Source organism: Camelus dromedarius, unplaced genomic scaffold (genome assembly GCF_036321535.1).
Source record: "Camelus dromedarius isolate mCamDro1 unplaced genomic scaffold, mCamDro1.pat HAP1_SCAFFOLD_120, whole genome shotgun sequence".
Lineage (NCBI taxonomy): Eukaryota > Metazoa > Chordata > Mammalia > Artiodactyla > Camelidae > Camelus > Camelus dromedarius.
In genome coordinates this window covers 15,929-36,877 of record NW_026989819.1, presented here as the reverse complement: position 1 = coordinate 36,877, position 20,949 = coordinate 15,929, and the positions used below count along the sequence as shown (strand labels likewise).

The following is a 20,949-nucleotide window of genomic DNA, read 5'->3' as shown; positions in this document are numbered from 1 at the left end:
TGTGGTGTTGCTAAGTCAGATCCACATGTAGTTGGTTTTTTTTTTTTTTTTTCAGCATAATAGGAAAATCCTGCTTCACATAGGTGCATGGTAGTAAACGAAGCAGTACACAACCTGCAAGCATTGCAACGCTTGTCTACTCCTGACTCAGGCTGCTCCAAAAATCATTTCATGAAAGTTCAGTGAAATTTTGCTTCGCCTGGGAATCAGATGTTAAATCAATCAGGCTTTCATAGTCCCATGACACTAATGAGGTTGGGTTAGGTTACTGTAAATAAATTTCTAACCCAAGCATTATTACCTTTTGTTACAGGAAAATATTAACAGAGTAGAATGCAAATCCCTGAGGTGCTGCACAGCGGCCCTGAAAGTATCTCCATCAACCATAGGATTAATTTCAGTCAAGTCACTGAGTGTAGGAAAACAAAGTTTTCTTTTGATGACATTTTATCAAATACTGTAAAAACTGTCACATTTTCCCCTTGCATTGACAGATTAACCTCATTTAATTTAGTAAAAATATATGCAAGATATACAAGTCTTAGCAGCCACGATGAATTTGTTAAACAATCAGATCTTCAAAAAGCAGAATCCATGAAAACCAATCGTTCACGATGAAGCTCAAAAAGTCTTACAGGCTGCTCCAAGCTCATGTTGACGGAGTAGGGGGCAGGAAAGAAGCTGGACTGGAAGGCCTGATGGGGAGTTGGGGTCACCTCTTCCAGCCTAGTCCCTCCTCGGGCCCCAACCCCGGCCCGAGGCCTCAGCTCCTTCATGGTGTCGATGGCGGCGAAGCACGTGGACCGCCAGTCCTGCATGCTCTCAGCTGGCTCCTCCTCCTCCGTCTCTTCTGAGATGCCCTTCTCCTTCTCCTTCTTCTCATCCTCATCAGCCTGAAGGGCTGGCCAAGTCCGGAGTCCTGCATACATCCCCGCACCCTGGTCATTCCCAGAGCCCTGGACCATCTGGGAGTCCCCCTTCCATTCTGACCATCTGCTCCCCAGAAGCCCTGGGCTCCAGGAGGCTCTGGGGGGCCCCCAATGTCAAAGGGGCAGGGCCTTGATTTGTGGAAATGGATGCCATGGCCCACAGAGGGTCATGACCTGCCAGCATGAACCACCAGCCGAGGCAGAAGCAGCACCCGGTGGCCCTGCTCCCCAAGCAGCTCTCTCCAGCTGCCTCTCCGGGGGTGCATGCTGGCCGGAGTGCCAGGGGCTGGGGGTGTCTCAGTCCCTGAAGCTGCTCCCCTTGGCCTGATACCTTGCATGGTGTAGGGTCTTCTCTCCCCAGAACCCCCTGTGGTCCCCACACTCACCACGTCCACCGTGATGGCCACATCAGAAGTCTGCAGGGGGGAAGCAAGGAGACAGGAACAGGCCTTAGCCACAGGGCTGGACGTGGAGGCAGCGGCCCAGCCAGGGAGGGAGGAGGAGAGGGAGCTGACGCAGGGACGCCCCCTGTGCGCTGCGAGTGCCTCTGCTCACACAGCCAGTTCTGAGGCCGTGAAGGCTCTGCCTCGCAGATGTTTCCTCAGACCTTCCAGGGCGGTGGCTGGCAACCCTGGCTGCACATTAGAATCACTGGGGGCTTTCAAAAGTGACCGGTTTCAGGGCTCCACCGAGTCTAAATGGGGGTGCTGGGCCCCGGGATGGCTGCGCACGGCCAGGGGATCCCTGCAGCACTCAGGCCGCGTCGGAAGGGGAGGCTGACAAGGCACGTGGCCGGCGCTCGGTGATGTTGGCTATGGGGGGGTGCAAGGGCCTCAACAGGGAAGTGGACGCTCAGTGACACAGCTGAAGAGGATCCTGGTGACACGGCCCCACAGGAGCCCAGGGCCTGTGGGATGATGAAGAAGCCCGGGCCAGTGCCGTCCTCTGTTCACTGATGGCCTGGACACCCTCAGAGGGAGGTCAGGAGGCTGGGAGCTGAGGGGGGCATGATGTCTCCAGGTGCAGCCTCAGAGCCCTAGCCGTGCCACCCGGGCCTGTGGGCCAGGCCTGGGCCTCAGCTGCTCCCCTTTCCCCAGAGCCACACCCGCACTAACTCAGCTGGGACTCTCTGGGGACCAGGATGATGGGGGTAAGGGAAGGTCCTTTCAGACCCAGCTCAGGCTTCAGAAGCTAGGGGGCACCCCAGGCTGCATGAAGCACACGATGTGAGGAATGGGGTACAGAGCAAGTGATGGGGTGCTGGGGGAAGGCCCAAACTCTTTCCTCCACACTATCTGGATTCAGGATGGCCTGTTCCAGGCCAGCCTCCATCCTGCCCTCCTTGGCAGAGGCCACCTCCACACCTGAATCCCCAGGTCTCCCTCTGGCGGATAAACAGCCCTAGTCCCAAAGGACGAATAAGGAGCTTCCACCTGGAAATTCGTCCCCAAGCCAGGCATGGGGAGGGTCTTTTGTGAATGGCTGGGAAGGAACCCAGGGACCCTCTGGAAAGAACACTGGTATTCACACAAGGAATCCAGTGCTTATGGTGTTTGTTGGAATAAAAGTAATTGCAGGCTATGACTTCACATGGTCACTGTTCTCCCTGCCTCTCACACATGCGTACTATGCGTTCAGGCATGTGTCCCCAGATGCATGCATGCACACACACACACACACGCAGAATTGAGTCCTCCCTCCCAGGACAGTCTAGGACAGGGCTCTGTGCACATGCAGTCAGGGGAGGCCCTGTCCCATCACATGCTGAAGGGGAAGTGACTTAATGTACTGTCTCACAGGTGGACTGGCCTGGCTCTGGTAAAGTGTCACATGCAGGTGCACATCCACAGCCAGCGTGGGACTGACCCCAGGCACCTCACCGCGTCCAGCTTCACTGTGGTCTCCAGCTTCTTGACGGGCACCTCTGGCTCCATGTTCACCACGACCACCCCTGCAGGGTGGGAGGAGGACCCCCCCATTGTACAGCACACGGCAGCCCCGGGGAGTCTGCCTGGACAGAGAGATGGACAGACAGACAGGGAAGAGCAGGAGTAATGGTGAGAGTCAGGGGTGGATGAAATGACCGGAGGTTAAAGCTGATTCTGGAGCTTTCTGAGGGGAGAGGGAGGGAGGCAACAGCTGAGGGAGAAAAGATGGGCACAGGCAGAGGACGAGGTGGCCAGAGAGGAAGGTGGGCTGCGGTGAGTGACACAGTGGAGGCTGGGAGGGGGCCTGGGTCTTCTCCAAGACCTGGCAGAGGAAGCCATCTGCCCTCGGGCATTCTAAGGACGCCGGCCCTGGCCCTTTCTGGCTCGAGAGTGAGGGGCAGCCTTCCTTGGCCCCTGGGTGGGCCCTCCCTCCTGGCCTCCCTGATTCTGAATAGGGGATGAGCCCAAGGAAGAAACCCTTGGAGCACCATCCATGGGCCTTGGGGCACGGCCGTCCCTGCGCTATTCCAGTTGGGGGCCAGCGGTCTGGGGGCCGGGAGAGGAAGCGCAGCAGGGAGCTGACGGCTGGGAGCCCCCCAGGGTGCAGCGGCCAAGGCCCGGCAGCCGCCACGCGGTTGTCCGAGGGCGGCTGCAGGGGCTCATTCTCCGGGAGGTCCTGGGGGTGGGGGCCGGCACCAGAGAAGGGCCAGAGAAGGGCCAGAGGCACCTGGCCCTACCCAGCTGCCTGGCTGCACCCAGCTCTGCCCAGCGACCCCGGGGCCCAGATCTACAACTTCAGACCACTTGACGAGGGTGCTGAAGTTGGGGTTCTTCTTGTAATTGTGGATCAGGTACGACGGCACCCCCTTCCCCGCACACTCGATGTCCACCGTGGCCGGTCCACCTGGGCCAGGTTGATGTCCTTGAGGTCCCGCAGGCCCCAGAACAGCACTTGCGTGAGTTGGAGGGAGGCGGGGGAAGAGGGGAGCCCCTCAGTCAAGGGCACCAGCTGTGGGTGCCAGGCCACCTGAGGAGGACTTGGCCCCTGGGTGGGCAGTGCGTGGGAGGAGGCCGGGTGCAGACAGCTGCGAGGGGCGGGTGTCCTGAAGGGGCTTCAGGGTGAGGGTGGGTGTTGGGGGCAGATGGAGGGCTGGGATAGGTCCTGGATGGCAGCAGTGTGACAGTGCAGAAGGGGCAGGTGCTGGATGGGCAGCAGTCTGGGTCTGCTGCCGGCTCCTTGGTGTGACCTGGGGCCAGTCACTTCCCCTCCTTGGCCTTCATCACCCTTATCTGGAAAATGAGGCATGGCCTGAGGTTGCCGAAGACCACTGGACTCTGATGCCAACCATATAATATGTGCACAGACCCTTGATAGGGAGAGAGCGAGGGGGCCGGGAAGCCGAGCACATCAGGGCCTGTTGCAGGCAAGGACGGGCAAGGTGTGCAGTCCTCACACACCTCGTCTGGTACTTGCTGAGCATGGGCCAGATGCCAATGGGCACAGGCATGATGGGACCTCGGTCCACGTCCACTGGATCATTGATGGGCGGCAGGTCGGCCTTCCCTGCTGGTCCAATCTGGGAAATGGGGGACATAGTGTCCTAGCCTGGGGAGAGCTCCCTCTCCTCATGAGTTATTTGCCACGTGACCTGGGGAGACAAGGAAAGCTGAACAGCCTGGGTTCCCAAGAACCACATCCTCAGTTTCCATTACAATGGGCCTCACAGCTGGATGGGGAGGAGACTGGCCCCCACTCAGTCCCCTCTTCCCTGCAGCCCCACCTGCCAGAGCTCGAAGGTGGCCAGCAGGTCCCCTGCAGTGGCGCTGCCCCGGTAGATCTGGTAGGACACAAGCGGGGGCGGGAAGCAGGGTGGGCAGTATGCCTCACTGGCCAGCTTCACCACGGGCTTGGCAAAGTTCCGGCCCATGTAGTCGGCTTTGCCCTGACACGACAAACAGCCAGTAGCCTCTCAGCGCTTGAATTTACCAAGCATGTTGACATCCTGGATCACATTCAGTCCCCCACAGCATCATGTAGCTTCAGGGGTGATCATCCCATTTTACAGATGGGGAAACCAAGTCTCAGGCTAGCTCAGGCCAGGTAGGTAATGAACAGCAGATGCAGTACTCAGACTAGAAACGGGTGCGCCTGCCTCTAGTCCAGAGCTCACTCGGGGCACCCCAGTCCTCCACTCCCCCACTCCAGTGCTCCTGTGGAAAGCTGGGCAGCTGACTGTGGTAGGTGTGGGCAGGGGCCGGGGAGTCCCTGGGGTGGCGGAGGCAGGGGACAGCAGGCCTTACTGACATATCTCTTGAAGATTCTGGGCCTGAGATTTGGCTGTCTGTGCTGGGAGGCAGGATGCCCTGGCCCATCTCCTCCCTGAGGCCCCAGAGTCCCCGAGCATCAGGAAGGAGTCAGACTGAAGTGACAGGCCAGGGGACACCTGAGGTGTCCTGGAGGGGCTGCCCAACCTTCCAGCTTCCCAGCAAGCACCTGGCCGAGGGGGTCAGGGGAGAGCGGGGGAGGGGGCCACCAGTGCGGTTGTAGTGAGGGGACGTTGGAGTGGTCCCTGGTGCCGAAGCCCACCTACACCAGTGTCCTGGCCATAGATTTCAATGACAACGATTGGGGGATCATCCAGGAACTCGAGCTTCCCCATAGCACTCAAGGGTGTCGAACACCAGCACCTGGTCCCAGGTGGGGCACAGGGTCTCATTCAGCACCTGTAGCTCAGGGCGGGGGGGATGGGTAATCAATGGTGGTGGGTGGGCAGATACCCGAGCAGGAGTCACCCCCAGCCACTATGGTTTCCAGGGGACTTGGGGGCGGGAGGGACATATTCCTTGACTCTTCTGGGAATCTTAAAATGAAGGTTGACGTGAGGTCTGCTCCTGACCCTGTTCCCTCAGCCCCTGCCAGGTCTTCCCTGTCCTCCATGCAGAATGTAAGTGCATTAAAGCCTCCACCATGTGGCCCGGGTACCCAGGTATCTGCCAGGCTTCCCTCTGAGGGTCTAGGGTGCTGGCTGATCTGTCTCCCCAGGCCCTAGAAGCTCACAGGCCTCCCCCAGTGCCCGCAAAGCCAGTGCCGCTCCCTCCTCCTCCAGCCCTCACTTCCATGCACTGACTTTGGTCGATAAAAAGACTCAGGTGAAGAGTCTGAGAGGCCACTGCAGTCAGCTGCGCAGAGGCTCCGAGCCTGGTACCTGAGGGCAAGGGGCTGGAGGCCTGCTTCTCTGTGGGGAGCACAGGCCAGGAGGCTGGGAACAGGTGGCCCTAGCGCTCTCCCAGGGTGAGGGCTGGAGCCAGGGGCTTCCCTGGGCCTGGCTGCAACCTGCCTCACTCACTGGTGCAGACCAGGCTCCTGGGCAGGAGGGAGTGCAGGCCCAAACCCAGGGCCGACTGGACTCCCTCGAAGCCACAGTGCAGGCCCCACAGGAAGTCCCTGCGCTGCCTGCTGTGGCCCAGCTGCAGGCAGGGCTCCAGCCTGGCTTGCACTGCCCAGCCCACCGCGCCGAAGCCCCACATCCCAGGCAGCTGGGGGTGGGCACAGGGTCAGCTGCTGGAGCCTGTGGGGTGAGGAAGGGACAGGGGGCTGCAGCAGGCCGTGGTCAGAGGGCCTCTGTCCCTTCGCAGCCATTCCACTGGGCTGTGGGTTTGGGAACAGAGTGCCAAGGAGGATGGGTGGGATGGGACCTGCTGTCATTTCTGCTCCCTCCACCTCTTCTCTGAGCACCCCATCAGCTCAGGCCAGCCAGACCCAGGGTGGGCACGCTGCTCCCTCCAAGGGGAGACTGACCCCTTGAACAAAGCCTGGACCCCACCACCCTCTAATCTCACTTCCCTTCTGGCACCTTGAGGAAGAGTGCCTTGATCTGGTGTGGTCCTCACCCAGCTCCTCCCCCACAATGGAGAAGACCAGGTCCTGGGGGGCGCACCAGGCTGAGGCCATATGCTTGTCGTCGCTCATCATCCATATGAAGACATCGGGGATGCTGTGCGGGCCTGCGGTGGGCAGGTGGGGGCCCATAAGGGAGAGGTCCTGCCCCTTGGCCAGCCCTGGACCCATGGACGGAAGGACCCCTGATGCTGGGGTTTCCTTCTCCTCCCACGGATCCAGGGGGAAGAACACCCAACAGGGTGAAAGGCTTGGTCACCCCCGTCCCCTAGCGGCTGTCAGAGCAGGAGGGGCCTCCTGGGTGGTCTGGCTCAACGCCTCCTGTGCAGCCCCACTTCTGCCTCGGGTCACTTGGGTTTGGGGCTGGCATCCCCTCTGTGCATGCCTTCGGGGGGCACACCTTGTCTGCCAGGAAGCGCAGCTTCTGCAGGCAGTTCTGGCTTAGCCTCAGCTTGTCCCACACTGTGTGTCGCTTCACCTGTGTCCGCAGGGTCTTTGCCTGTTGCCCCATACTCTCCTGCGGGGTCATGGGGTGTATGTTGGGTTTAGTCCATGACTTGTGATGGAGGCTGGCCCTAGGGGCTGTGACTTCAGAGCAGATGTCCCCCCACCTTGAGTTCCCACTCCACCTCCAGACCCTGCCCTGTCCCCCATGTGGTCCAGCAGCATCCGCACCAGCTCCCGCACGCGGGACTTGAGGCACTCTCCGTCTAGCCTGGTGTGGGACGAGGAGCCCTGGTGCTTGTCAGCCAGTGAGAGGAAACGGCTGGGACAGAAAGCGGGGAACAGGGCTTAGCAGAGCCCACCTGCCAGCAGGAGGCCTGCAAATGCCTCCTTCTCTGCCAGCCCCCTCTTCTGCATGCCACGCCACCCCCGGCCCATTCAGCAGCCCTGTGGCTCACCAGCAGCCACAGCTCGGCTCCTCCAGGATGCCCCGCTGTCGCTCAGGGTAGGACTTGTCCGTTTTGATCATCATCCAGGCCCTCTTCCTGTTAACCAGGAGTGTGAGCCCCAGCCTCCATCAGCTCCCCCAGATGTCTTACCCCGTTCATCACGGGGACAAGGGGCTAGCGCCCTAGGACCTCCCATGAGCACTGTCCCTGGAGTGTCCCATCATCATAGGGAAACCACCAGTTTCTCTGTTTTCAGAGCCTGGAGGCCTTCATGTTCATGGGTCTTCAGTTCCTGAAGGAAGAAGCCACTTCTGGCCTGAGTCTGTGGTCTGGTGGACTCACAGGGGCTGGGCGGGACTCAGGTCTAGATGTGAGTGGTGGAAGGTGTGCAGGCCAGAGACAGAGGGATTGGCCAGCCGCCTCCAGTGATCACAGGGGCTGGGTGGCCCTCAGGCCCTCTTCCACTCTTAGGACTTGGGTGGGGACAGAAACTCCTGCTGGGGCCGTTCCTGCAGAACTTCACCCACCCAACAGCAAGCTGCTGGGCAGACAGGCCTCTTGTGTTGCGAGGGAAACTTCCAGGCTGAGGGAGGCCATCCGAAGCATCCCCCTCCCCAGCTTTCCCCTCCCTCCCCGGCCTGGCCACGACCAGCTTGTCTGCGATGTGTCCACGATGCTGGATCTGCAGAGGCAGTGGCACTGGTCTGGCCATCAGCTTTTGATGCAGATGCAGGGCTTGCACTCCAAGTATGGCAGGTGGAAGTAGTTCCTGGGGGGTGGGGAGCAGGTGGGAGTTTGAGGCCTGGGAGCCCAGGGAGGTGGCAAGGGGAGCGGGCCATGAGAGGATTGGGGCAGCGGGCAGGGCCTCCCAGCACCCTCTGTCCCGCTGGCTCACCTGTCGGTGGTCTGGGGCCGCATGGGTGGGGTGGAGGAGACGGAGGCTAAGTCCCCAGCCTCGTCAGTCTTGTCATCACTGTTGTTCTGGATCAGATCAACCTCCTTCTCGTCCCCTGGATCCTTCCGAGGCCAAGGCCGCTGAGGGCGTGACAGGCCATCAGCTTCATTCCCATAGTTGCCTGGAGGCAGAGGAGGGCTTGCGAGTACCTAGGGTCCCCACCCTGCCCTCCAGTCCCAAGCTTTGTGGAAGGGAAGAGGGAAAGTCAGGGAAAGGGGAAGGTGCTGGGGTCAGAGCCAGCACAGACAGGACAGAGCTCTAGCCAGAGAAAGAGACCTCCCTGGCGCCCCGATGACCGCTGAACTCAAGGTCCCGCCAGGGAGGTGCCCCAGACCCCCACCCTCTCCTCACCCACCCAGCAAGGCCTCGCTCCCTTCTGCTGGGGGCTTCTTTCCTGACCTATGGTGACCTCACAGGTGATGGGCTTGTCTCCATTTTCCCAATCGATCATTGAGGCCTCCAGAAAGACTCCAAATAGAAAGAATTCTCCCACCTTCCACATGCAGCTCTGTGGAGAAGGTGGTTCAAAGCATCCTGAGAACTTAGCCGGGATGTTGGGCCTGGGGCCAGGCCTCCTCCTACCATCTCACAGACAGGCCCTGGTGGCTAATGGTGGGGGATATGCTACCCAGCTGTGGAGCTGGGAGCCCAGACACTGAAGGTCCAACTCCTTTTGCCTCCCAGCCTGGATGTCCCTGGGGGAAAGGCTGCTCTGTCCAACACGAGGACAGCCACCGCCAGGAACAGGGCAGAGGCAGGGCTCCGCCTCAGGACCTCTGGGCAGAGCACTCACAGGCAGTGGAAGGGGACACTGCTTCCTGGGCAGGGAGGTCTCATCCTGGGTTCCAGCCCCAGAGGCAGGCAGGGTGGCCACAGGCTGAGCCCAGGCCCAGGCTGCTGGGGCAGGAAGGGGACTGAGCAGGGGGCTCTGGAGGACAGCAGAGCACCCCCACCCCCCCAGCAGGGGCCTCACCTCTGAGACAGGCGTGGCCTACTCCCCCTGCACCTCCGAGGGGCCGGTGAGCTCAGGGTTGGAGGTATCCAGGACTTCCACCCCCGGGCCCCGCATGAGGCGGGTGAGAAAGGACACAGCCTCCCCCAGGCAATCTTTCTGGTCCTGTTGCTCGTCGGGCAGCATGTGGTTGCATATGGAGCTGCACACGCTCACCTAGGAGGGCCCGGCGTGGGCAGCACGCCTGCGGGTGGGTGCAGAGGGTGGAGGGGCTTGCTCGGGGTGGGGGGACCTCTTTGGGGGGCTCCCAGCCTGCACCTCCTGGTTGCAGAGCTGAGGACCTCATGCCTGGATCAGGGAGTCACCCGAGGCCAGAGAGGGCCTGGGGGGGCTGCTTGAGGCTCTCAAGGGGCTGCGGAGAGAGCTCGTGTCTGCTGTGCGCGGTGACGGGGTGGCTTTCTCACACGCATGGGGCACTGTCATGTGTCACCTTATTCCCTGTGGGGCCTGAGCCAGCGGTGGCGCCCACGTACACCCACATCCACGTCTGTGCAGCGAAGTCGTGCTGCCCGCTGCCTGGTGCCTGCTCCCGGGCCACCGACAAGCCACTTAAAGGATGGCTGTGTGCCACCACAGTCTCACCTGCTTCCGCAGACCCCTCCCCTCCTCTCCAAAGGTCCTTCCTCTCTGCTTCTGCCTGTTAAACGCTCTTCCCCCACGAAGCCCTCCCGTTTCCTAGTCCCAACTATTTTTCTCCTGTTGGGATTTGTCATGGCTCATGTGAAACTTGGATCCAATTCTGCTTTATGTCTTTTGTTTGGTTTTGTTCTGCCTAGTTTATAAAAAAATTACAGCATTTTAAAATTTGAGATATACTTCATGTAACGTAAAATTCACCATATTAAGTATGCATTTCAGTGTTTTTTAGTGTGTTCACTATGTTGTGCAACCATCCAGGACATTTCCATCCCCCTCAAAACAAACCACGTAGCTTTCAGCAGGTCATCCTCACTCCCCTCCCCCTACCCGTGGGAAACCATGAGTCAATTTGCTGCCTCTATGGATTTGCTTATTCTGGATATTTCACGTAAACAGAATCGTACAATCTGTGTGGTCTTTCGTGCCTCGTGCCTCAGGTTTTGCACATTTAGTAGCACATCCATCTCCCTCATCCCCAGTGAGCACTGTGAGGACAGGATGGATTCCTCCCTTGCTCTGTATCCCTTACCCAGCTCAGTGCCCAGGTCCTAGGAGGGGTGAGTCTTTCCAAGTCCCCACAAGTCTGCAGGTAGTTTCTAGGGGGGCAGTACGCATGTGTATGTGACGTGCATGTACATATGCACACATAGATATTTCATCATTTTACAGATGCGAAAACAGATACAAAGTTCACACAGCTTCTAACTGTCAGAGCAGCTGGGCTTCGAATCCAGGCAGCCTGGCTCAGACAGGCCCAGGCAGCTCTGTGCAGAGCTGAGTCATGAGTTTCCACCCTTCCCCTGAGGCAGAGGCTGCTGGTAAAAGCCCTGAGCAAGCCCACTGCCGCTCCAGCCTCCAGCCGAGGTGCGGGATGGAGGGGGCATGTGTGGGAGTCTCACTGACTCCGCCCCTTCAGCCCCACCCCCACCCCCCAGCCTCCTGCTACTCAGCTTTGTCTCCGTCATTGGAAACCTTGAGCAGGTCAGTGAAGTGGGCACCTATGGGCACGTCGTTGACCTTGTCCGAGTCCCGGATCTGTACTTTCGTGCACTTGCAGAGTTGGGGGACAGGTCTGTAAAGACCACCCGCTCATTCCACAGTGGCTCATAGCTGCTCTTCTGCACTGGGGTCCTGCCCTGGTGGGAGGGGGTGAGAGTTTGCATGTGTGTGAGCACGTGTGTCTGCGGGTGAGTGGGTATATATGTGTTATGTGTGGCACGTGGCGGCTGTGCCCGTGTGTATGTGTGTGTGTGTGCACGCTCCTCTCCTCACTCTTCCTCCCGACCAGCCTCTCAAACACTCGTCCCTCACAGTGTCCCCCCGTTCAGCTCTTGGTCTCTGTGACCTGGGGGCAGGGAGGAATCCCTAAGGCCCAGACTGGCCTGGCCCCCAGCCCCTCTGAGCTGGAGCTCCGCTCATATCTCCTCACTTCCAGAGGTGAACACACCAAGGTGATCGAAGTCCAGTCTGGTGGCTTCTGATTCTGCCTCATGTCTGTCCCCAGGACCCCTTGACCATCCCTCTGCACCCTGGTGCCTGTCACCCCATGCCCCAGCCTCCTGCTGCCTGTGCCCCAATCCCTTCTGGCCAGCAAAGATGACTTGCACATAGGGGCCAACCAGGTCCTTGTTCTCACCAGTGAAAGCCTTCTTCACGTCAGCCATGGGGCCTGTGTTCGTGTGGGGCAACCCCTTTGCTCGGTAAATTTTCACGTAGAACCGGGCCCACTGGTGTTCAGGGGGCACCCCCTCAGGGAGCAGCAAGTTCCTGCCGGCGCATACAGTTAGGACTGTGGTGGCCAGACTGGGCGCCCAGACTCCTGCCCCAGCATCTGCACACCCCTGGGGCCCAGGACAGCATGTGAAGGACGGCTGAGAAGGACCACACTAGGACTGAAGATGCTCAAGTTGATGGTTCCTGGTCTCTCATGGGATCCTAGGCAAATCTCCCCAACTCTCTGAGCCTCAGCTTCCTCACCTGGAAGACAGGAATAACAGCCGCCTCCCAGGAGTAGGATAAGGCTCCCTTCCAGGAGTGTGATAAACAGGTTAAAACACATGAGCACTTTGTAAACTGCAGAGGGGGAGATCCCTCCTGGTAACACTGTCCCCTTTCCTAGCTGGGTGTCACATCTTTTGTCTCCCACATAGAAGCCTCACCCGTGGCCCCCACGCTCCCTCCCCGGCCCACCGAAGTCATGACTCACTGGATCCCAGCACTTTCTCCCACTATGTTCAGACAAGGTCCCAGAATATTTCTCAACAGCCACTGTCAGCTGCTTAAAATTGGCACAGAAAACAAAATGGCTTTGCTCTCTTGGGTGTAGACTCAAGATCCAGCAGCTCTGGGAACCTGCCCCTTTTTTTCCCAAGTTTCTCACAGACAGAAGTCCAGATGTCAAATGACTGTCATTCCTGACTGTCCCCTGTGAACCCTGCCCGCCTGGCCTCAGGCCTTTCTGTCCCATATGGAGAGTCCGTGGACACTGACGCTGGCTCCTTCCAGGGACAGCTGGGCCGTCTGAGTGTGTGGCTGAGGGAGACAGAGTGAGGGCACAGTCTCTGGGCCAGGTCCATCCCGGGAGCCCCCTTGTGCCCCTGGAAGGGCCGGGCCAGGTCGCCAGGGGCCGGGGTAGATGGGCGCCTCAGCCCTTGATGCCATCCTCGTCCATCTGGCTGGCCTCGTGGGGTGGCTTGGTGTCGGCCCCCTTGCCCACCACGGCAACGTCACACATCCAGTGGCCCCTCGGCCCCGCGGGGACGTGCGCGGGGGCCGGCAGGACGGCCCGCCCTCGGGGCCACCGCGCAGCCCGGAGTGGAGCACAGTGTTGGTGCGTGGAGTCCAGGCTGTCAGGCCCAGCGGCCCTGGGGCCACAGCTCCGCCAGCCTCTGGGCCAGAGGACACACGTTCCCCGAGCCACCGCCCGGTCAAGCCCCCGGGGGTGTGGTGTGGCGGAACTGGAGCCTCAGGAGCAGGGGGCTGGGGCCTAGGCTGCTCCAGAGCGTCAGGGTGTTGCTGGAACAGATGATTGTGGCACAGATACAGGAACAGGTAGCCAGACGGCTGGGTGGGGAGACGGATACAGGGTGGGTGGGGGGCTGCCAGGCCAGTTGAAAATGTAGACGGATAGATGGGTGGATGGTAGATGAATAAATGGATAGAAGATGGATTAATATGTGGACAGGCGGGTGGGTGGATGAGTGGATACACGGGCAGGTGGACAGGTGTGCACATGGCTGGCTGAACTGGGGGACATTTGACAAGAAAGGAGAATGAGAGGAAGGACATAAAATCTGCCTTCAAAGGTAAAGGCTATTTGAAGAGGGAGTGGGTTTATTCTTTCTGTCCTTTCATAGAGAGATCAGACTAGGTGTTTTTAAGGTCTCTTGAAGTTTCCATGTTCTATGGTTTTGTGATTTTTATGTGTATAATCTTGGGTTTTGAACTTCAGTTTCCTGGCCTGAATGATAGTTATAATGTGCACCAGCCAAGTGTCTGCTAGGGTGAACCTCAAGGAATCACCAATTTGTTCAACCTAGTAGTTTAGTGGCACCTCCGAGACACAACTTCTCTTGGCCTCATTTACCTCTTCTGTAGAATGGGGAGGAACGCTGATGCCTCCCTCTCTGTTTGCTGAGGGTCAGATGTGATAGTCACACATTGTAGTGTCACTGTCAAAGGGCTAATGAGGTCCTTACTGTACCCCCAGTGACAAGTCCACTTGAGGGGCTTGGGTGGAGCCCAATGCCAGCTTGTGTGCCAGTGGTTCCTGGGCTGGCCGTGTGCTTAGCTGTTGTCTGTCAGGCCAAGGGCACTTTCTCTGCCTGGCCCAGCCATCATCACCAGCCCTCTGGGCCACCCCTCGGGGTTCCTTCACCGACCCCATGGAGGTTTGACCCCGGGTTACCATAGACACAGCCCCACATGGCTGTTCTCAGGTGGCCTGGGTCCCTTGATGGATGGTCAGTGGAAGTGTTTGAGGGCCCAGCGTCACTGCATCTGGTGCTGAGAACTTCACCACCGACCAACTGGGTGACTGGGGAAACCCGGGTGCTGCTCTAAGGTCCAGGCTCCCCAACTTTAAAAGGGGGCGATGCTGCCTACCTCGTGGGGCTCCTGTGAACCCTGCAGACTGGGTGCAGGTAGTCATTGTGTTTGTGTGCAGACAGGGCACCCCATTGCCCTGCGCACCCCATGGCTGTGTGTACTTGTGGCCCCACCCAAGTTCACGGTCCTGGCCAGGCTGAGACCAGGGGCTGGCAGGGTGGGAAGGACAGCGTGCCCCGCGCTCCCAGAGCCATGTGCACCCACACTGACCAGGCCATGCGACTACACACCAGGCTGGCAACACGCGGTTCCCACGTCCATCTTGAAGGACCACACGAGGGTGCCACTGCACAGCAGGTTCTTGGAGTGAGTCACCTTCCAGTCAGATCCACCAGCCGCCAGTCAGGAGGGATGGGGCTGAGGCTTTCCATGGGGCAAAGAGTTGACTCCCAGTGGTGCCACCTCACTCTTTCTGGGGACCTGAGCTTCACGGAAGCAGGAGGGCATCCGGCAGGGCAGGGGTGGCTCTCTGGGGCTTAGCATCAGGCCGTCCTGCCTTCTGTGTTTTGTGGGCTCCCAGGTACGGGTGAACAGGTTGTACACTCTCCAGAAGCATCTGGCTGATGGAGTGAGTGGGGCCCAAATCCAGCCAGTGCTCGGCTTGCTCAGATGTGTGTCTGGGTGCAGGTCTGCTTTTCTGTGGCTCTCCCTCCCAGAGGGGGTGCCCTTTGCAAGTCTGCACAAAGGTGCAGTTGGAGCCCCACCTGCCAGGGACTGTGCGCCACTCACCGAGGTCTTGATGATCCTATCGAACATGCCATCAGGGGAGATGTGGAATTCAGAGATGAAGCGCTGGAGGGGGAAGGCCCCAGACCTGGTGTCTCTGGCCCGGCAGAGGCTGAGCGCCGGTCCCCTCCCTCCTGGCAGTGCCTGTCTGCACCCGGGCCATGTCCCGTGAGCCCCAAAATGTGGATGAGCAGGAGGAGGAAGAACCACTGGTCCCCGCTGACCCTGACCCAGCTGAGAGCTGTGCGGCCCTGAGCAACACATCCTCTGAACCCCAGCTTCATGAGCTGTCAAGTGGGGGCAATGACCCGCCTTAGAGTCTCGTTACCGGGCTTGATGAGGCACACGAGATGCTGGAAGGTACACTGTGGCTATCAGGGTCCCACAGACATCACCATTACAGTACAATGCTGCCTGCACGCTGCACCCCAACTTCAGAGGTGTTAACTTTTACAGTAAGCTGAGCCTTAGAACTGAGAACGGATGAACTTACTCGGCTGTCAGTGTAAATGCCGTGGCTGTGACCCGTCCTCCCCAGCTGGGAGCTGCCACACACAGGTGCAGGTCCCACTGACTTCTCCTGACCTCAGCATACCAGCGCTGGGAATGAGGGTGTGGGCAGTGAGCAGAGGGCCCACTGCTTTGGTGAACTTGTGGGCAGGAGAAGGAAGAAATGTGGCCCAAGTACTTGGAATAAATGAGGAGAATCTTCTCCCAGCTGCTGGAGGCTCACGCTAGAGCATTGTGGGTAAAAGTGCCAACTTTAGTGCCAAAAAGCCTGAGTTTTGGGGCAAACCACTTCTTTCCTAGGCCTCAGTTTACCCCTCTGTGACATGGGGATTAATGATCCAGAGCCACCCTGGGGAAATGCTCCGGGGCACCATTCACGAGGTTGCTAGGAGGCGTGGTTATAAATCTAAATGAGATGACCCCAGTCAAGCATTCAGCCCAGGTCACATCAGGGCACAGTGCATGCCAAGTGCTTTGCGTAGCAGCTCTCTGCCCAGGTGGTGCTGACCACAGGGGCTGAAGCCTGGAGAGGCGGGTGGTCCACGCGTCTAGAAACACAGACGGTACCTGACCCCTTGGGGAGACACCCCAGGCGAGTAGGTGGGAAATTAGGAAAGAAGGTGGCCCAGGACAGGGCTCCAAGCAGCAGCAGCACTTGAGCAGTGGGCAGAGGGAGGAAGGCGGTGAGGACAGGAGCTGGCGAGACAGGGGAAAGCGTGAGAGGGCAGGAGAGGTCCCCGGGGTGGGGGCAGCGAGAGGATGGAAGGTCCTGGGCAGTCAAGGGAGAGGGGACAATGGTGGACCCTGAACTTAGGAACAGCCAAGTCCGTGGCGAATTGGCTGTTCCTAGTTTCAGGAAAGCTGGGGGTGGGGCAGACGTGACTGCAGGGAGTAAAGTGAGGGAGGGGTGGTCACTAGGAGGTACGAGGGACTGAGGAAAGGCACAGCTGGACGGGCAGACAGACACAGGTGGGCAGGTAGATGGACAGACAGATGAAAGGCTTCTAGCTCCTGTCCTCGAGCAGGACAGTTCTCGCTGCACTTAGACTCTGGAGTGAAAGGCCTTGCAGGCCAAGGAGGAGCCAGAAGCAGAGCAAAGGCAGAGCCGGTGACACAGAGGGGAGGGTGTCGTGCTAGATAATCTGAGACATAGAGAGTGATTCCAGACAAAGGGTAGGGGGGGTTCTAGGTAGAAGGAAGATGCTGATGGGCAGGACTGGATGCACCCACGGAGAAGGGGTCTTGCTCTGGCCTGTGGACAGCCAGGTTGCTCGGGGAGAGTGATGATTGTGAGCCTCCCTTCTCGAAAGACAGGTCTCCCTTCTCGACAGCCAGGCAGGAGGGTCAAGGCCAGACCGGGTGCCCCAGAGCTGTGCTGGCCCTGGTGGAGGGAGGGGCTCAGCTAGCACTCTGAGCCATCTGCGCTCATAGTTCTTGTATCTCTGGAGCTGATTTCCCTTTTGTAATTATCTACGTGATGTTGATTATTTTCACCTCCCTCTATCATGTTTAGCGGTGTCAAAGGCAGGTTCCCATCAACTCAGAGAATTAGCAGGAAGCAGTCCACCCCTGGGACCAGGGGGATATTATAACAGGAAGAGGAATTTAGCCCAGAAAGAGAAGAAAAGGGAAAGAAAATTCCAGCTTTGGGGCTGGAAGGAATCATGGGAAGACAGTTTAGAGCTCTGGTTCTCAGCTGGGGGCAATTTCAACCCCTAGGGTGCATCTGGAAACCTCTGGACACTTCTTGGTTGCTACCCCTAAGTGGAGGATTGCTATTGGTGTCCAGCGGGTAGAACCAGGGACGCTGCTCAGCATCCTGTGATGCACAGTGCTGAGTGAGAGGAGCTCGGGGTGAGAGGAAAGAGAAATTGAATAAATCTGTTACTTGGGTTTGTGAAAAGGAACAAAAATGTGATCAGGTATAAATTGAAGATAGTCCAAAGATGAGCAGAATAAATAGTCTTAGTGGATATAAATTTAGAGTTTGGAAAACAGATTCGAGGCTAGAACTAGGAGGTATCCTGTTTGCAGCCCCTGCGTAGCCAGGCATGAGCCTGGTGCACAGCAGGTGCCCCGTGGATGTCTGTTTCTACATTTGGGTAAGTATCCATTTGTCAAAGTGTCACCAAAGACCTCCAGGTGCATGCCAGTCCCTGGGCTGGGCTACAGCGATGCAGGAGACCAAGAGCCTCCCAGTTTAAGACATGAAGGATCAACTGCAACTCAGCAATGTTACGGTCAGAGAGAGGAATGCCCTGATCTCTGACCTAGAGAGTGCGTGGAAGGCTGCTCAGTGCAAAGACATTTGAGCTGGGCCCTGCAGGGTGAGTAGGAGTTTGCTGGGGAGCCACAGAGTGGGGAGAACAGCTCTGTGTCCTTGGAAAGGAGGAAGGCATTTGGATGAAACATGAGGTGTGTGGGTCCAGTGCAAGGTGAGCCCTCCAGTCACCCCAACATGGCCTTGCCACTATCAGATGACCACGGAAGGCTGTGGGCGCCCGTCTCCATAGCTGTTCGGGAAAATTAGACCTTATCGGGGCTGGAGGCTTTTCCAGTCAGGGATACGTCCTGACATGAGGTCAGAGATGGGAGCCTGAGTTTCCTGGCTCCTGGGAAGGTTGCCACACAGGGCTGAGGGGTGTCCTGAACAGTGAGGTCCCAGTCCTGTGGGAAACCAGCTGTAGGAACAGGGCCCATCTGTGGTTGCTTAGGAGACTTCGGCCAGGCCATGGCCAGAGCCCGGGTCCCTGTGAAGGGCAGCTGCATGCTTTCTTCCTGAAGGGGCGCAGCTGGGGGCTCCCACAGCTGCCTAAGAGACGTCCTCTCACACGAGGCAGATGGTGCCTTCCGCCCTCACCGCTCCTCAGGAGACGCTGAGGCACGGGACAAGGATGCCTCACGTGGGCTGGCCTGGCTCGCCTCACTGCCTGGAGCCGCCAGGAGAAGCAGGCGGGAAGCCCGTCCAGAAAAGGGAGGGCCAGGGCCCCCCTGCCAGTGACCTCTGGCTTAGTCCAATGTGCGTCAGGCGTCTGCGGGGCTTCCGTCCCCAGAGCTGACTATGATGGGTCCCTCCCGGGAGCCGAGGCACAGTGCTGTCTGGGGTGGCCATCCAGGGTGGCAGGCAGAGAGCTGGGCAGAGGCCAGACGGCCCGGGCCCTCCTCTGTCTATAATGCTCTGCGATCGTGGCGCTTCCCAGATGGAGGCCTCAGTCTCCGCCCCGCAGAGAGAGGTTCAGGCACCCGTGACGACAGCGGGCAGGGAGCGCATGCACACAGAACCGACTCTGTCACTTAGCACCTGGGCCAGGTCCTTCTCCAGGAGCCTCAATGTCCCTTGTGTAAAATGGGCTTGATGGTGACAACTTCTGACAGTTGTGAGAATCAGAAGACATAATGCCCTTAGAAGAATTTAGGAGATGGCACAGCACATCTCAGGTGCTCGTTATGGTTCTGGGTCCACCATGGGCCGGGGCCACCACGGGCTGGGGCCCGGGCCTGGGAAGCAGCTGGAAGCAGGGCTCACGGGAGCAGGGCTCACTCACAGGCACTGCTGGGAGCGGCGTAGGAGGGCCTGGGGCGGTGTTCCTTTCTCAGGGCGGCTCCTGCTCAGACCAGTGTCAGGCTGGGATCCAGACCAGGGGTTCAGAGGACAGGGCCCTGCACATCAGCGTGCTGGGGGTTGGGCCAGGGCGGGCCGGGGTCACCCCAGCTGGTAGCCTTTGTGCCCCATGACTCCCAGCTTCTCCTGTTGGGCACGATGAGCCGGTGCCCCACCCCGGTCACCCTTTAGAGGCCCCTTCCCTGAGGGCAAGGACACTGACCTCGTTGTAGGAGGGGCAGTTAGCACACTCCTTCATGGATGTGCACTTCTCATCGTCCCCACCGCCCCGCACTCCACGGGGTCCATTTTCAAGCTCACCAGCTGCCGGGCCTCCATCATGGTGACGCCGACCTGCGCAGGTGAGGGTGGTGGGTGAGAGGGAGAGCCGGTGAGGCTTGGATCTGTTCCCGTTGGAGTCGGGGGCTGGCGCAGAGGGTCAGAGGGCCAGAAGGGGCACGAAGCTAGCACTGGGCTTGGGTGCCAGTCTGAGCGCTGCCTCGAGCCTGCTGTGATCCTGGGCTCTTTTCCCGCTGAGCTCAGTGTCCTCATTTATAAGCAACGGGTGTGGGTGGATCACCTCCCAGTCGGGGTGCACTAGAATTACCAAGGGGAAGGCCGCGGCGATGCTTGAAGACCCCGAGGCCCCGACCACACTCCAGACCAACCCGATCCAATCTTGGTGGATGGGGTAGGAGGCGTGGGGCCCAGCATCAAAATTTTTAAAGCGCTCAGCGGATTCTAAGTGCTGTGAGTTCTCCCCCGGCATAGACGACCCGGCCTCACAGAGATCTGCAAACTTTTGTCCCAGGATTCACGCGCTCAGGAATGAAGCTTTCTACATTAACATGAATTTCATTTTCTGCTCCAGCATGTCCCATCTTTGTGTGTGTGTGTGTGTGTGTGTGTGTGTGTGAGGAGGTAATTAGGTTTATTTATTCATTCTTAGAGGAAGTACTGGCGATTGAACCCAGAACCTCCTGCTTGCTAAGTATGCACACAACCAATTGAGGTACAGCCTCCCCTCCAGCATTTCTCACCTTAACCCTACCGGCCTCTTTTTCATTCCTGGAATTTGGCCCCCTTTCCACATTCTTAGTTTCCCCTCTTTTGGAGAGTTGGTATTTTATTGTTTAAACTGCTAAATATGACTTTACTACCGAGAATGTCTTTCCCTTTTACATAAAAAATAATAACCATGAAAATCATCATCTGCTGGGTCCATCAAAGTCTCATAAATATTCTGAAGGCCAAGGAAAATCCACACATCAAAACTAATGATGCTTAAAAAAGAAAAATAAGCATCTATGTCTATAAGAACGTTGTCAAGCAAGTGTATAGAACTGGAAACTCACCATGTACTAATTGAAGTAACCCTTGAGCTGTGAAAGTGAGCGTTTCTGTGTGGAACTTGGCATCCCAAAGGGCATGGAGCTGACCCAGCGCAGTCATCACTGCTCCGTCAGGGACCTTAGAAGGAGACAGAGCCAGCTCGGAGGAGTTTATTGTGAAGAAAGTAAACAGACACTAGAAGTCCTTCCAGAATATGCTTAGCATAGTATGTGATAGAGTTTTAATCTCTATGAAACTTCTTATACCAAAAGTTTTTCAAAATCTTATTTTTCCCACAATGAACCCATCCACTCCTCTCCCTTAAAAATAATCAAAACCAAACAAACAAAAAAACTATTTGTAACTTAAGACTGGGAGGCAGACAGACACATTTGGGCATTATAAGGTGCTAAAAATGT

At 58.1% G+C, this 20,949-nt stretch overlaps 1 pseudogene; it reads right to left on the bottom strand.

Annotated features, from left to right (window-relative positions):
• Positions 1-578: 578 nt before the first annotated feature.
• Positions 579-19,967, bottom strand: LOC135320856 (otoferlin-like; annotated as a pseudogene).
• Between the last annotated feature and the right edge of the window lie 982 nt (positions 19,968-20,949).